General features: G+C 32.4%; 1 long non-coding RNA gene across 1 annotated transcript in view; it reads right to left on the reverse strand.

The window, feature by feature from the left end:
* Nucleotides 1-13,819, reverse strand: part of LOC107173426 (uncharacterized) — a 56,386-nt gene that overhangs the window by 26,462 nt on the left and 16,105 nt on the right. Inside the window, exon 2 of the long non-coding RNA XR_001506370.2 lies at nucleotides 5,759-6,011. This is a non-coding gene — a long non-coding RNA (uncharacterized LOC107173426). The remainder of the gene's footprint in view (nucleotides 1-5,758; nucleotides 6,012-13,819) is intronic.

Raw genomic sequence — 13,819 nt, forward strand, 5'->3', positions numbered from 1 at the left:
TTTAATTACTATCAATTGTCACCTAAACTAAATTTACTTTGAATCGTTATACCTATAAATACTAAAGTTTTCAACTTCGGTCGAATTAAGTTCAGGAAGTATAGATTCTTATAAACCATTCAGTCACCAATAACATTTTGGATTTATCTGCGATGCTAATTTTTGCTATGTTAAAATTATAGTATCATTGTGTCTAACCTCGATATTTCAAGCAGCTTTTAATTTAGTTTTTACAAAAAAAGTTTGGCAAAATATCTCTTAGAACAAAAAAATAGTGATACTGCAGTTTCACGATTTCATTTTGAATCTTAAAATCTATAAGCAATTTATTAACTCATGTGTTCGCGTACTCTGAGTTCTAAGTAATATTTTTTCAATGATGCCAGTTATACCATACAATTATATTTTAAACATATATATAGTAAGATTCTATGTTATTTTGATGACTGATGAGTAATAATACTCAAAACGTCATGAAATGTTTATTACTCTACGAAAAATACAATACCTAGTTAATAAGTATTTTTGAAAAAAAAAATTTTAATTAAATTATAATTTCTACATTAGTATTATTCAAAAAAATAACACCGGCATTTTCAGAATACTTGTTATCGGAAAATACTTGTAAATTTAGTGATTTTAATTTGTACACCATGAGAAAATCTAAAAAAGGTTTCATACAATTTTTTCTCAAGATTCCTATTCTAATATCATAATATTTTTAATTACGGTTCAAAATCATGAAATCGATATAACGGATATATCGTTTATAACGGCGATTAGTTTGATGTATGTTTGTATATTATATACATATATATAATATATAAGGTATATTGTCGGGTTGTCGCAGTCACGGAAATGCTGACTCTCGGATGTTGACATTTCCGACGTGCTTACAACCGAATATAATAATAAATATATTATTGTTTTAGAAACGAGCCCGACGACGTTTTAGCACCTTGCAGAGTACCAATGGATGAGGGGGAAGGGTCAATTGTTTTTGAGGCTTGTGAGCCACGCCAGGAAGAAAACAAGTCAGAGTATAATATTATTATATGAAATCTATTTGAAACACGCGTACTTCTATATAAACCGTCAGCATGCAAGAACGTTGCGTACAGGAATTTATTTCAAACGGACCAAATAATATAATATCTGTCAACGTGACGTTTAAAAAAATAAATTCGCGTACAAATTGTGACAAAGGGGATCAAATGGGAATAATCAAAAAAGGATCGTAAATAGAATTGGATGACGCGTATTGGCATAGCCGAATAATATAATATTGTTTTCTTTCGGCTATAGGCCTGCGGGACGTCGTAAAGCCGTCCAGACACATCGGCGCGCGGCTGCGTATGTTATCGAAAAATCCTTCGCCAACGTTTTTTCAATAATAAAAATAATATTATAATGATTATTATTATTATTATTGTTTGTACAGGCAGGGCTCGCGACGGGCGCGCGTTAATCAAAAAAGTCCCGCAGTGCGTTGCAGGCTTTACGAGATGTATTCGTCACCGCGCTTTATTCTAATATATTATACTATATTAGTATAATAATAATAATAAACATGTACTTCACAAAGGCTGACGATCAAAATTCTGAAAAATTCGTTTGGGAAATATCAAAGGCGCGCTGAATTGGAGATATCGTTTTTCTTTGAAGCTACTCTTATATACAACAATATTATGTCCTTCGTCCTTCGGTGTAAATTAATAACTGTTAAGACAAATACAGTTTATTATAAACAGTTGTTCTATATCTTTTATATTCATAAATATTTTTATTTCTTCTATTTCATGTTTTATTACGTAAGTAATAATGGATATTAATGTTGACATTTATTAAATAAACATACTATTATTTGTACTACATAATCAAATGAAATAATTAAAAAAAAAAAATGACGTATGATCTATAATATTGTCGATTTAATCGAAGTCTTCTTAAGACGTTTTGTATCCGGATATCGAACTTATGTAAAAACGGTACGTTTGTTATGCTACATCCGAAATTTATGCTTGAATTGGAAAAATAATAGAAACTCGAGGACCCGATCGAATATGAAAAAAAATGTGTAAATGTAGAAACAATTTCAATAGCTCATTTAGACATGACATGTGCACATAATTTGTAAATATACTGTGGTAGCTCTGAACAATAATTCGTCCGAATCGCTTAACGAAATTGTATTTTTCTTGTGATCGCGGTGCACCAAAATGTACATGCATATTTGCATAGTAACTATATAATGTAGCAACATCAAAATCGTAAGACCAAACTATGTCACAATAAACGTCCATGTAAAATCTATAAGAATATAATACAATAAATTAAGACGTGAATATAATACATGATTTGAATACGTCATAATATAATAACGCGTCATCGCATCGTGAATGTTTGCTGTCGATATTATGCTTGAAGACGGTATATAATACGATTTGAGACGCATTTGTTTCGAGGAGTAATTTAAGAATTTTTGCATTACACACGATTTTTTCTCTATTTTTTTTTTCGGTGCCTTCTTGAAATTTCACTGATGTACACTTCAGAAGTGTACGAGGGAACAGCGCAGTAAAAGAATAAAGATAAAAATAAAAAAACCTTTCAGATCACGTCGTCTGCTGTTAGTCATTGGATTTCAGCAGAGACAGCGCGGTCGTTTCCAGAGGACGCGTGTGTAATATATCATACACACCATATATGCGTATACTTACCCCACACTCGCCTGTCATCGCACACCCATCGGTGGAGGCGGACGAGTCGTGTATATCGCGATTCGTGACTCATATACGCACCACTTCCATTAAAAAAACGTGTGTCGTATATACGATTTCTTTTTATGCGTTTCGATCGAAATGTGTCCGAGACATTGGTTAGGCTAGGTGGCAGTGGTGGTGGCGAGCAGACCTGCTTATCCACCCCACACGAACGGAATAATAATAATAATAATAATAAAAAAAACGAACGAACGACCATAAAAACTCCGCGCTCCATAAACCGCCCCCGTCGTTGAAACCACCCCGGGTGTGTGTGTGCGTGCGTGTAAGCGCGTATTCGGGAGCTTTAAGGCCGGGGAGACGGGTCATTGGTCGGGAAAAGAAAAAGTCCAAGGAAAAAGGGTCCTTTTGAAAGAGGGACCATGTATAGGGACTAGCTGCTCCCTCTCTAATACTCTCCCTCTTGCCGTCTCTCTCTTTCTCACTCACTTTCACTCTCTAGTAATATATATATATATATATACGCATGCATAGTAATAGTGCAGCCATTATAAACGGCATCGGCCCTTATCGCAACGACAGCGGCGAAGAGCGTTTTCCTTTCCGCCCATCGCGCGCCGCGCAATATAATGTATATACATATATACAAAGCACACATATAAAACTCCGGGAAAAACACTATCGACGTTTTCCTCGAAATCCCTTTACGGGTATTAAAACGACCCGGCAGAATTCTCTCGGCACATTGTGTCGCCCCGCAACCTGCGCTCCTCACCCGCCATCGCCGTCACTATGTTTATATATATATATATACATAGGTACACCCCCTAGCCCCGCATTGCTCAGCCGCCGCCACCGAGCGTTTCCAGCGAACGCTGTAGTGCACCTCCCTATCCTTCGCCGGCGGGTTCTCGGGGGAGAGTTTTCCTTATTTATAATGTGTTTCTATCTCGCGTGGATACGGTCCATATACGACGACGGCGGCGATACGGTGATGCTGAGTACGTATATATATATAAATCGGATATATACTCCACGGGAGAGAAATGTACACGCGCGAGTGTAATGTATACGCATACATACATATATATTATATATGTTGTTCGTAATATATGCTAGCGTGTATATTTTATAATGATATATGTATATAACTGGAGAACGTTTTATTTTTCGAAATGTTATTCACCGCTCCGAGTGTCAATAAAAATTGATGCATCGGTCGCGCGTTAGACGATAATATTATATAATGTATAAGTGTACGCGAGCACCGAACGCGCGGAGAAAATGACAAATACGTTTTTCGTTCTCCGTCGTCGTGTATTCGTACACCTACCTACATTATGTATTGATATGATTGCATAATATTATATTGTGAGAGCGACGACGACATGTTGAAGACGGTCATTTTTCGTCGGTTTGCAGACGGAGCGGATGCTGCAGCTATACGGGATGTGTCGATTTCCCGTTCGTCACGCATCACTATATTACTATAATACAAAATAATATTTTGATATATAGGTACAATATAGGTAGATAACGTCAAAGCTGCAGCAGCATTATTGTATATGTTATATTATTGCGACGTTGTGTACTCGTCGTCGTTATACACGTAGAACGATATTTATTTTATACATAGCTACATGTTTCGGCATGACATTTTGTGTTCCAAGATTTAATTATAATTAGAGCTGGGAATTGAATACATTAAAAAAAACCTGAAGGAATCACTTAGAATTTCAAATATTGCAGTATAAAATGTACTATGAATCCCACAAAACACATTTTAAAACATTATAAACGGATTGGAATCTCAAAAATGAAAAATAAATATTGTAGTATCTATGCCTATATACAAGACTCGTTGTTAAAAAAATATTTTTAATTCAAGATAATATTATTAATTAAGTACGACGTGTGAATAGATTGAGTAAAGTTCGTGTTCAAAAACAAAAAATAAAATAACAATATTCATAAGAAATGTGCAAAAATTGGAAAATAAAAGTTTTAAAATCAAACTCATTAGTATCGTACCTATTCAAACTTTGAGTTTAAAAGGTATATTTTACAACAAACTAATAAAAATATCGCATTATTCTTACAAATCATTGTCCTAATTATAATATTATTAATAAAACGAAGTATAGGTATAATGATCAATTTTACGATTACACCACCATATATCTTATTATACGCCATACGTATGTGTACCTACATAAAAATAAGGAACGTTCTTATTAATAATTATTATACGTTGGATCGAAGAACGAAAAACTCGTGTGATTTTTTCATCTGTTTAATTTCTTTGTTCAACTCGACATCGTGTCCCCGGTACCCTTAAATTTAAGGACATCGTAATAATTTCAATATATTATATTGTATACGTTACTATAATGTATATATCGTGACATATTATATTTTAAAATTAATAATACACGTGGAGTGGTGGACCCACAACGCACGTACGTCGTATTATAATAATTATTGTTGTAAATCTGCGAGGTTCGCATAGGTAATACGTTTTATGGACTGCGTGCGAAACCGATCAGGTGTGCCGTTCGATTGTGATGCGATTAATAACGAATATCATTATATTAAACGTACTATGTGTGGCGTCTGTTCGTCTGTGTTTACCTGTGGGCAAACGACGACAAAGTGTGGAACACAAACGTATACCTCATCTGGCTGCCCCTATTATTATTAAATAATATATTGTGCGATATTCGATGTACGCGTCAGAGTCGACATGACGTCTTTGCGTTGTATTATAATACCTTCCTACATAGTAATAATCAACCAGCAAATAAAATAATAAAATAATATAATAATACTTCCTAATATATGTGACTATACTGTATTGAAAGCTGTACAATATTGTTTTCTATAGTGTAATGCATCAACTTTGTGTAAGTAGGTATACAATTAATAATATGATTAACATAATATATCGCTATTGTGATGCGTATTGTAATAAAAAATAATGTATTACTTTATTTGTTTTGTATCTGATATAAAATATCAATTTTATTTAAATATACCTGTAAAAATATTTCAGTTCAGCATGCAGCTATCAGCAGGACGATGAGGCTACTATTGACACACATTGCATGAACAATGCTAGCTCTGAGCGTTTGGTTTTCCTCACGATGACGTAAATGAATGGCCACTAACTTCTAAGATCATCTCAACTAAAATATTTTTTTTCGTATGTGGATATGTGACATCACAATTGACGTGAATAAACCATAGACGATCGCTGACATCTTATTGATTAAAAATCGATTGATAAGTCTGCAAAAAATAGTTATCATTAATTTTGACCGGATGCAGAGAAAGTGAAAGTGTAAACGTATTTATATCATTTTTTTAATTTTGTTAAATTGGAATAAAATATCTTAAAAATAAAAAAATGATAATGTTTAAAAATTACATTTTGTAATCCCCTTTGTTTTTGAACGATTTATTGCATTTTTAAAAACCACGCCTTCTCTGACACACCGCGTGCACTGTCCTATATTAAATACTTTGTGGACCCTCTACAATCGTTATAAAATTTTAGTGAAATATGGTGCTTAAGCCATCACACTTACGATGTATAGTTGTATCATCCATTATCGACGTGTAACGTTTATATAATAATAATAATTAATATTAATACATATCTTAATTGGCAGCGTTACAATCCCTTCACATCATTATATTGCTCCGGGTGAAACGTTCTCGTTACCTGTTATATATTCGCCGTTAAGACCCGATAATTATTGTAATCCGTGACGGTTCTGATTACGGTTATTTACATAGGGTGGCCTCGCACGATCCTCTCCCAACGAGCCAAAAAGGATTTCCGAGTAACGTGATACTGCGTTCTTAGCTCAGGAAAACGGCAACAACGGCGAACACATATTATATATTGTTAATGTATTAATGTATTAATAACGCTCGGCCGTTTTCGCAGTGCGAGTTTTGCGAAATTAATCGTTCGACGAGAATTAGACGGTTTTGTTAAAATTTCGTTATAATTATATAGGCGAGTTGAGATATTATTATTATTATTATTATACGGGGTTATTCAATATGAATCATCCAAATGCCCTGCACTCGCTTTCCTGGGTCACCTGATCTTACGCCATATATATGTGACTACTTTTTTACAGGATATTTTATGAGATTAAAGAATAAAGGTACTGTGATACTGTGAGCGCCATTATCATCACCAACGATACAAAAAAAAAAAAAAATTGCGAAGTATTAATTACAACAGATATGGATGAATTTGAATAATTTCGACCATTTAGGTGCCGGCAGACATTTTTCTGAGAGAGGTAATCGTCAGGATTTGAGGAGAAATTTAAAGATTTCTGTAATTTTTGCTTTGCATTTTCGTAATTTTCCAAAAGCCTGGGGGGTGAATGCCATAGATTTCCACCCCTCGGGGTGCCAATGGTTCTGACAACAGATACCTACAGATGACTTGCAAGGAAAACGTCATATAACGTCATATTTTATAAGTTTCTACAAATAAATTTTAAACTGTATTCTTTTATTTTAAGTACCTTATTAATATTTAGACTGTATGAGTATAATAATATTGTTATTTATTACTCTAAACCTAAAAATTAGAAATAAATTAAGCATTTGAGATTCGATGAAGAATTTTTTTTTTTTATAACCTTATTGTATTATTATTATCATTGTAAATTTGCAGTATATGGGACCTGTATAGTATATAATATAATTATTACATACGTATTACGTATACATCATAAACCGAGCGGCGCCTGTTGTTTGCCAACGTTTTAACGCATAATAGTAGTCGCTCATACACCTACAACAACTGTTTGTTTTTGGCCCCGAAAAGCAATACACGTCGCGCGGTCAGGGTAATGGTATTGCGTTTTCGACTGAGACGAAAACGGTTAGGACTTAGAAGCCTCACGTGGATAATTAATCGAATCCATTAGCGCTATATAATAATATATAATATATTGTACGACGGTATTACACAGTACGCACATTTACTTTATTATATACCATCGTCCATCATCCAATACATAAACTTCCGAAAGCGTAAACGGGTGTGCCCTAGCTCTTGTGCTCCGGTTGACGTTTCTGCTGCTGCAGGGTCTGGTCGTGATATATAACACACACGCACGCGCGCTCGCAATTTACATATTAGAGAGTATAAATTATACTATATACATACACACACATACACACATACACATATATATTGTACCTGAACCGGCAGAAGAGCGGCAAGGGGCCCACGCGATCGGGGGTCGGTGGTAAAGCCTGTCCTTTGTTTTACTCGGGCGCGCGTTATCCTTCGTGCCTACCCGCCGCCACTGCTCACCCGTACACAATACGTTCGCAACCCTTAATTAGCTGACGGCTGGACTGGCTTTCCTTTCTCCCGTGGGTATCCCTTTTGTACGAGCTCTGCTGTATATATATATATATATATATATATATTATATAAGTATACCACGCAAATGTGTGTGTGTGCGAGTAGGTATATATGCTATATATGTATGCATATATATTATCACCAGTATGTGTATATGATATATATATATATATATATATATACACCTATATAATACATGTATGCGTACATAGTGGTGCGCCGCCGGTGGCCGGGCTCGACCAATGGCAGTCGACCTCTATTGTTTTGTCGGGCGACCCGACTCGATACGACTATAATATTATAATACGCGCTGCGAAACTCACGCTGCAGACCTCATTTGCACCCCCCACACATCCTGAAAGTACGCGTATTATTATTATTATTACTACGACTATCACCATCGTACAACGTGGGATTATATATATATATATATATATATATATATATAACCCCGTGTATATAATATAATGTATACATTGTTTCTATGATAAAACGGACGAATTCATAGGTATAGTTCCGTTTTGCATTGTCTTATTTTATTAATTTATTTTTTTGTCTTCCACGCCGATTAATATTATGTATTATATTTTATATGCATGATAATATTATGCGTATTATACGTACACAAAATGTACGGTGGTGCCCTACAGCGGGCGTCGCGTCGGTTTGTATAAAATAAATAATAATATAATGCACACGAGCGGCTGCAAATAATATCATCGTTACAATATAACACGAGCTAGTCGTTTCCGATGATGAATTATTTCGTAAAATGTACTTTGGTAGCTTAATGTATACTGTTATGTTATATATAATAAACGATCTTCTGATTCAGCTCGTTGGCGAAAACCTGCACAGTGAATACACCTGAACCCATACATTTAAATTTGTAGAAAATGCATTTATATGTTTAATTTGTTGTAAAAATTAAAAACATATCTTAGTTATCCTAATTAAAAATGTTCAAATTATTATAAGTCCATAGTAAATTGAAGATCTGAGGGTAACAACAAGACATTTTTAAAACAGTTTAAACTTTAAAGTGATTCCTGAAAATTTTCATTAATTGGAGAAGTTTTGTTGTTACCCTCGGGTCTTCAATTATTTTTTTATTATTTTTTTTGATTTGTTTTATTTGTTTGTCATTTGAGTTTTTTTTTAAGATTATTATTTGCTGTTAGTTATTTATATTTTAGCTCGACGTACTTACAATATAGCTAGTACTTCATATATAACATTAAAATCATTGTGGACAGTTGCAACTATTGTAGTTATTAATACGAAAGATAAAACTAATTTAGAAATATATCCATTTTTTTATTGATCTATATATAAAACATCGACTGTTAGGGCCATTACTTTGACATTAGGAATAGAACCTGATATTTGATAATTAAGATAATTATACATGAATGTGGGAGTATTAAACAAGAATAGACTAGGAATTAATAGGCATTACCTTTAGCAGCGATAAACGGAGGAAGAAAGGTAAATATTAGTTGGAATGGTAATTGAATTTAAATTTGAAATGATAACGTGGTAGAAACAGCTAAGGTTCTGTTGGTGAAATTTCATTTGACACAGCTTTTTTTTTTTTTGCTGGGTATGAGCATCTTATAGCTTATAGCTTATAGCTTATAGGAGACGTTTGAACTGATTAGAGTGTATAATATAACTGTACCTACCTATATTATTATATTACATACCTTTCCTTGAGACTTATTAGGTAAGTATATAGGTATATTATATATCACTGTACAAGGTACATTGTATCTATCTATTAACTATATGACACGACATTGTAATATTGCAGCCTCATCATATGGGTTTTTTTCTTTGGGTGCATCTACACCTTAGATCAGTGGTTTTCAAACTTTTTTCTAGGTGTCTTATTGCGAATACTAGAATTTTATGAAAAACCTTTCTATAGTTTTAAATTATTTATTGTGAGCAGTAGACCACCGTGCTCTTTGAAAATTCTCGTGGTGCACAGTTTGAAAACCACTGTCTTAGATCGTATTATACAATACTTTTTTACATTGTATAATTATCTATGAAGTGTATGCACTATACAATGATGAATCCGCGACAATTTAGCACAGTCATTTCAGCGTAAGACATGTCATGAAAAACGCATTGTTTTGTCAAATAATATTTAAACTTATGTAAAATTTGTAGGCTAATGACCTCATCAGCAGTTCTAGGCTTTATACTCAATAATAAATAATAATAAAAATAAAAAATACTATACCTACATTATTTACGTTTTGTAATTATTATAGACTGGTTCTACGCTGAATAATGAATATACATATATAAATATAATATATGAAATCAATAAAATATGTTTTTGCGCTTTTCGCTTGGTGATAAATGATAATAATAATATATAATACCCATATAATATTATTATATTTTAACGTACGTCGTAATAAATCTCTTAGCGATCGCAAGGACCACACAACGCATTAATATTAGATAATAGTATAGGAACCTATATAACATATTATAATATTTATAATATGAAACCACCACAGCTTTTTCCCATTTTGCCGCGTTACTATTAACTGATAAAACAGTGAGAAATACAGTGAATCCCTCATTTAAATATAGTATATTATATTATGTACTTGATAAACATCCACCGTGGGTATATTGTCGCCGCTTTGACACTATCGATCGACTCATTTCGAGGACTTATCGTAGACACACACTATACCACACCAATGCCACTCAGTTTGGTATTCGGGTGCGGAATCATCATGTGATAATAGTAATATAATATATTCGTCATTATGCATCGTATATACGATACGGTTTAATTATATAGCGTCACCCGCTCAAGTCTATCGTCGTATTTCAAGTGCTGAGATGAACAATCATAATGATTATAATTATAAAATATTAATGACCGACTGTATATTATGTAGTATTGTTATATTGGTTGTTTTAAATGTATACCTTTTAAACGTTAATTGCGTCTAACGAATTTTCAATGTGACCAAAAATTCATCAAAACAAACATTGACGAAAACGAAATCGAGTTAGAATTTACATAAAGTCTAGAACTTTGTGTAACAGATATTTATACGATAAAAAAAAATATATAACGAAATGTGTACGAAGATGTTTAAATTGAAATTGCTAAATTTACTGCCATTACAAATGTATAATCTTTAAACAGTTATCAGTTTGTCACTTTTTGATTTTCAAAAAGGTACATATATTGTGCACAATGTACTTTGTACAAAGTTCACATACCTACTGGATATATTGCAGCGGACACTATGTTAAGTCGTATAACATGTATTCTTTAAATTATAATTAAAACAGCCTCGAAAGTTGAAATACATGTATTGGATAAATAACGAAATTTGTAATTTTGTAGAACGATTAAATTTTATTTAGAAACGTTTTTGGAGCGTATATATTTCATCGGTCATATAGTATACAATGCTTGCTTATAAAATATGTGGTTTTGAGTATGGCTATTTATTCGAAAACATTATAATATAATATACAACTTATAATTTATGAAAACTCGCAGCGAAAACGTTATAGGTACTTTTACCATGATATATTATAATAAATCATCTTAATATATTATATTATTAAACATACTTTTATTTTTTTTTTTACCCGTTCATGTATTTGCAGCTATACAACGCCGCGACATCATAATAATGCGAGTATTATACGTGGAGAGAAAAAAAGAGAGAGAGAAATTGTGATGATGGATCGAATGTGTGAGTAAGTGTGACAGAGAGCTACAACCCCACTGCTCGTAATTAATAGCAGATTCCTCACATATTGTAGGGTACAGTAATTGTTTTTAGCCACTATAGGCATCACTATACACGTGTTATCGTCGCTTTATATATATATATATATATATATATGTGTGTGTGTGTAGAGAGTTTTAACGGCCTTGTCTGTGCACGGTGGCGGTAGTTTTTACCATATATATACATGATATAATGCGATTTTAAACGCACTAAAATTCCATCACGTACGATATTTTAATTAATTCACGTCACACGGCGTAAGTTAGTATGGCTTTTATGGTATACTGTCCCCTAATTGATGGCCGCATATCTTTACAGTTTTGAAATTTTGATAAGATCATATTATGCTGCAGTTTACGACGTTTTTCCATACATTATACATTTATACTACGCGCATAATTTGAAATCAAAAGTAATAATAATATAAATATCGTATATTTAAACGAATATGGCGCCTCACCCTGCGCTCTCTGCTGCAGCGCGATGGATATTTTTGGTAAGCGGTCATGTGTTCAAATGCCGTATGTACGAACGTCATGTGTATGAAAGATTGTCTGTTCGAAAGATCGTATGTACGAAATTAGGGAGATGATAAACTGCGGCAAAATTAACCTTTTTCTAAAAGTCGATATGTACAAACTACAAAGTTATCGATCATGAAATTAAGCCACCGATAAAATATGTATACCGCCTATTAGCTAGTAATAACACGTATTAAACGTAATTAAACGATAAACGTTTCGTATTGTTATTGTATTATTTGTATTAATATATATATATATATATATATATATATATAAGGTATATGAAATAAATTGACGGAGTTTGTAAAATGTATCTTATCGGTTTTGTTGCAATTATCGATAAATGAAAACAATACGGCATTTACCATAATATTTATTATTCATTAATTCGATCATCTGTGTAAAAAATTTAATTTAAAAATATCAAAAAGTTGTAAAATAAATAAGTCGTTAGTAAATGTAAATGCTCAATAAAAAAAAAAAAAAAAAACTAAAAACTTATATTATAATATGATATTCCTCGTAGAAACTAAGTAATATTGATGTTTAAATTATTTAGTCTTAGAACTACATTTTTAATTCTTTTTTTTTATTGATCTTTATAGCTTCGGCGACATGGGTCATTAGCTTTATACATAATTTACATTATACTATTACTTAAAACTTACTTGTTTTAGGTGACAATTTAATTACAATAATAAGGGCTGTGGACTATATTTATTCTAATTAAATGTATTTATCTATTTTGGTTGTCCTGAGGAATGACATGATTTTTTCGGGTTGACAGTCGGGTCCGATTGATTCGTATAAGTTGATTTTAATTCTTTATTCCCTTTCTTCGTTACATATTTTTCTTTTCTTATTCTAAAGTCTATTATTTTTTTCAAGTTCCTTATTATTTTCGAAATTAGTATTATTTTCAATTGCAAAATTATTAAACATAGCTATACCAATGGTACAAAAATATTGTTATCAATACCTCATGAAATTGACCCATGAATTGTAATTATCTGTTTAAAAATACCAGGAAAAGCCTTGAATTTTCAATCAAAAATTGAAATTTTCATCAGTGAGCCAAAAATTTGATTCTCTCAAGTATATACAATTCTAAACCATTGTGAAAATCATAAATTTATTAATTCTTTTGATTACATTTTTCAAAAGGAAATATTTTCTTGAAATTGTATTTTGAAGTTCTAACTTCCAAAGAGGTATACAATTTAATGAAACTAGTTCTAGTTCTTTGCCTTTTCTTTGTCTTTTTACGATTAGCTTAGATACGTTTTCAGTTACTTGAGATAAAATGATGACATTGCAATTTGCAATTTCCTTCAGATATATTTGATTTGGTGAATCTTGTGTAGCTTGAGTAATTTTTTAACT

Source organism: Diuraphis noxia, unplaced genomic scaffold, assembly GCF_037042655.1.
Source record: "Diuraphis noxia isolate RWA-SAM2 unplaced genomic scaffold, SU_Dnox_SAM2 contig0002, whole genome shotgun sequence".
NCBI lineage: Eukaryota > Metazoa > Arthropoda > Insecta > Hemiptera > Aphididae > Diuraphis > Diuraphis noxia.